Below are 4,615 nucleotides of genomic sequence, written 5' to 3'. Positions count from 1 at the left end.
ATTATGTTTGAAGACATAGTCCATGGCTCTCATATAAGAATTCTTAATATTAATTGCTCCTAGAATTCAGTGCTAGAGAAATTTTAACTCCTCAGGTGAACAACTATGATTCTATTTACTATACTATAAAAAGCCAGGTAGCTTTGATTTGATTGAATAGAACTGACTAGAGGTGGTGAGAGACAAGAGGTGGAGCTACTCTTTATAACTTATGCCAGTTGCATTAGAAATGTCACTGCGCCTGGTGACCTGGAGAAGTCAATCAAATTATAACTCTTCCAACCTTGGCACCAAACCATGACTAGATCCATTTGGATCCAAATTTTAGATATATTTAGCCCAATACCACAGTTTTTTTCTGGAATGTAAGAGAATATATGTGCTGAGAAGATTCCCCAAAGAAACTATGGGTCTACTATATGTGGATTTATTTAAAAAATAACCAATGTCCATATGTTACAAATTAACTGTAGCTAAGGTATGTCCATGTACATATAAGATACACACACACACACACACACACACACACACACATATACGTACATACAGTATGCCAATTGATTAATAAGAATGCTCTTAATCACAAATCCCTCACACATGGATTGAAAAACTCTTTTTACCATGGATGGCTAGAGCCAATGACTTAGGGTTTACCCTTCCCTTTTATTCTGCACCATTTGCTTTTGCCTGTTAGTTATGGAATATGCTGTTTCTCCTTCATTGAATTCAGGAGCTCTTTAAATTCCTTTGCATTTCCTCATGGTTTATTTGCTCAAGACTATGCCACAGCAATTTTACTATTCCTGTTGCCTTTTCTCTTCTTGAACTCTGTTCATGTTATGTTACTTTAATCTGTGTAGTTTTCCTTTGCTTCTTTTTTTGTTTGTTTACACTCTGAGTTACAATTTCACATTTTAATCCCTCCAAATTAATCTTAGGCAAAGCAGTCCTTTAATAAATTGCACTTAATGGACATAAAACAAAAAGATCTCAACTTAGTTGGTCAGTTCCATAGGACTCTTCTCTGACACCCAAAGTACAGGTTAGGGTTCCTTGACCGCAAGCAACAACAACTAAGTTTGGCTAATATAAGCACAACAGAATTTATGGGATGACTATTGGGGTTCTCAGAACAGATCATTAGGGAAAATGTATTGGATGCTAGGGAAGCAGGAAGTTTGGCAACAGTCTTGCAGCAGGAGTCATTTGCTTTGGGTGCCTCAGTGGGAATGAACAACGAATTCCAATTGTTTCTTCTATATTTGTGATACTCAAGATGCTCTGGGAAAGAGCAGCTGATTAGCTAAGCTAAGGTAATATATACATGCTCTGAATTAATTGGGCCGTGAAAAGAAAGAACTTGAACATTTTCATTTCTGTAGTATGAATCAGACATTTGCCAGTCTACCAATACTCAAAAGAAAGATAATTCTCCCAAAGGAAATCCAGAAGCTTTAGGAAGAGATACTGAAGTGAGAGTCTTCAAATATACAAATGCCCACTATACAGTGGCTTCTAATTTCTCCTCATGTTTCTCTCCTCATAGCACTTGCCATGTTTCTTGCCTATTTTCTAAATACTAGGTTCTAAATTCTGGGAGGGTAAAGACCACGCTTGACTTCTTTATCATATCATGCATCTTCTGGACTTAGCACAGGATTTGGTACATATAATAAATAAACGCTGAATAAAGAAAAAGATATATTTTGACAAACTTGATTAACATCGTTGTATTGCCAGTCTCTCACTACACTTCAGTGGCAATAGCAAAAATGTTACCTCAAATATACTTAGTCAATAAAAATTTATTGAGTCATATAACTGAAAAGACCAGAAGTAGGGCAGTTTGAGGTATCACCAAGGACCAGTTTCTTTCTCTCAGCCCAGCCTTGTTTATGGTCAACATTTCATTAATAATGGTTCCCCTGTAGTCTTAACATGGTTGCCAATAGCTACCAGAACTGTGGACATCCTTTTTTTTTTTTTTTTTATGTCCTGCAGGCAAGAGACAGGTTTGGATCCAAAACTCCTGGAATAGAGCTGAGGAGAATGACTCCTTTATATACCAGGTTTGATCACATGCCTACTCCTGAGCTAAAACCTTTGCCCAGTAGAAGAAAATGAGCTTGTTTTTTATTTATTTATTTATTTATTTGATGTCTGATCTTATTTATTTGTCACTCAGAAAATCTCATTTTTGACTGGACTCAGACTTAGAGGTAGAAGCTCTCAGAGAGGACAGCCTCCGTCTCTTGGCAATCTGTTCCTGGCGTTTTTCTTTGGCCTCCTTTATTCTCTTGGCCAAAAGTTTAGCATATTCTGCAGCCTCTTCCTTATTTTTCTTAGTGCACTGCTTCTTCAAAGCAATACACCAATGTTTGTGCTGGAGGACACGTGGAGTAACAAGACGCTGAATCTTAGGTGCTTTGGTTCTAGGTTTCTCACCTTCTTTGTTTAGGGGCTTTCTCACAACATACTGGTGGACATCATCTTCTTTAGAGAGATTGAAAAGTTTGTAGATTCTGCTGGCTCTTTTGGGCCCCAGGTGACGAGGAACAGTACTGTCAGTGAGTCCAGGAATATACTTCTCCCCTTTTTTTTACAATGACCAAGTTGAGAACACTGAGATTGGTATCCACAATGCAACCCCGAACAGATTTGCGCTTTCTCTCTCCAGTCCTCCTTGGTCTATAGCAGGAATGCCCCTTACTCAGCAATAGGCAGACACGACCATGGGTCAAGACACCCTGCTTCCTGGGGAAGCCTTGTTTGTCATTGCCACCACTGACTCAGACCACATAACCTTTCCATTCTTCACCCAGAGCATCAGCAGCAACTTCTGTGGCCATACACTTCTCATAAAAGGTACGAAGTTTGCGTTCATCGTCTACTTCAATGAGATTCTGGCAGCCAGTAGCTGGGAAAGAGATGTTCAGCTTCATCCTGAAGCAGCCTACCACCTCTGAGTTGCCACGAAAAAGAGCAAGCTTATTTTTTAAAACTGAAACTAGGGTTGGAATACATTTTACTGGGTCTACTTCACTTCCTTGAATGATAAGGGAAGGTTTCTGGTGAGACTACCAACAAATGTCTGTATCACCAGTCAAACTTTATGGCCAGTAATAGCTATAAACTGATTTCTTTTGGGTGTTACAACCCTATCCTATAGACTGTTTTGTCATTCTACTTAATGTGCTCTTCTCTTTTAGGATCCTAGAAAAGGTTATGAATCTTGCTTCTGTGGTTGAAGTGGAAAACAAAACAAAACAGAAATACCTCTGTATAGGCAAGAAGACTTTTACTTTAGAAAAACATATTTTTTTGTAGTTATTTCCTATTTTCCCGTGTTGGGGTTAATGTAGAGCATGAAATCAGCCATAATACCTGGCTTACTAAAATGTAACATGGAGGCTGCTGAGGGCAATGGAAGGTTTCTGAGAAGGGCGTGGGCCTTTGGAATGTTGAGGCCTGCGTGACCACTCTGCCATAGGAATGCCGTGGGGAGTTGCCTTCCCGAAGCTTTCTTAGCCCAAAGACCAGCCCTGTGATCTAAGAGACGGTATATGCATTGTCCCTTAGGCTATGTTTAGCAGAACTCATAGAACATGCATATTAGCATAATCTGCATATCGTATCTTTCCCATAAACAGATCCTTCTAGTTTCAGTAAGACCCCTTGTCGCACATCACGTGCTTGAGAAACAGTGATAAGGATTTGTGATTATCCTGAAGAACCAATAAAAGCGGGAGCAAAGAAGGGCAAAGGGTCTTCGTCTCTGAGCATTGACCCCCTTGCCTTCTCCTCTCTTTCACAGCAGTTTCCAGTCATCTTTCATTCGTCGGTACAGGGATTGCTGATCTTTCCCAGCATTCCCTCTTCATTCCCTCTTCTTTGTCATGTCTGGCTGATGGAAATGATAAGCAAGGCTCTGCTCCCATCAGAGGTTGTCCAGAGACAGAAAGTCTCTTAGTCTTAGTCCTTTGTAAAATCCTGTATGTCCTTCCTTAATTTCCATAACTATAATTTGGTTTTGCTGATACTATGGAGAGTGATGTAGTAAGCCAGGGAAAAGAAAGAGATGGCTAGAATAGCTTTCTGTCTAATCCTCAGAAGTCTTTATGTATTCCTCTTCAAGTACAAAAAGAAATACAGAGGGAAGCTTTCTAGAGGATGTTCTAGTAGCCTCATTTATCAAAGTACCATAAAATGTCTTGGTCTTTCAATAGTGTTAATGGAGTGCTGCATTTAATTAATTCACCATCTTACTCTTAACTTTTTAGCATTTTATCTATTATCTATTATGTGTTATTATCATGCTCCTGTTTTTAAAACATTGAGTTAGGCACTTGCCCATCATTGGTAAAGCATTTGCTCCTTGCTATTCTCTGGGAATATCTAGGAAGTAATTTCTTATAAATAAATGCATCATGTGTAAGAGATACATTATATTAGTATAAATTATCGTAATTAAATATAAAGTACTTGAGAGCCCAAGACCAAAATAAGGTACTGAAAATAACTTTCATGCTGTAGTGTGAGTGAAATACCACCATACACAAGCCCATTGGTTCTTAGAATCCTCCAGTTGTGCAGAATGAAAATTGGGGGGAAGATA

The 4,615-nt window shown here is 38.8% G+C and overlaps 1 pseudogene; it reads right to left on the bottom strand.

Annotated features, from left to right (window-relative positions):
- Nucleotides 1-2,191: 2,191 nt before the first annotated feature.
- Nucleotides 2,192-2,957, bottom strand: LOC148163799 (small ribosomal subunit protein eS6 pseudogene; annotated as a pseudogene).
- Nucleotides 2,958-4,615: the final 1,658 nt, after the last annotated feature.

This window comes from Eumetopias jubatus, unplaced genomic scaffold (genome assembly GCF_037043125.1).
Source record: "Eumetopias jubatus isolate StellerSeaLion01/CBP00866 unplaced genomic scaffold, mEumJub1_p1.0 scaffold_8, whole genome shotgun sequence".
Taxonomy (NCBI): Eukaryota; Metazoa; Chordata; class Mammalia; order Carnivora; family Otariidae; genus Eumetopias; species Eumetopias jubatus.
The sequence above is the reverse complement of the archived record's forward strand: the minus strand, read 5'-3'. Positions and strand labels throughout refer to the sequence as shown.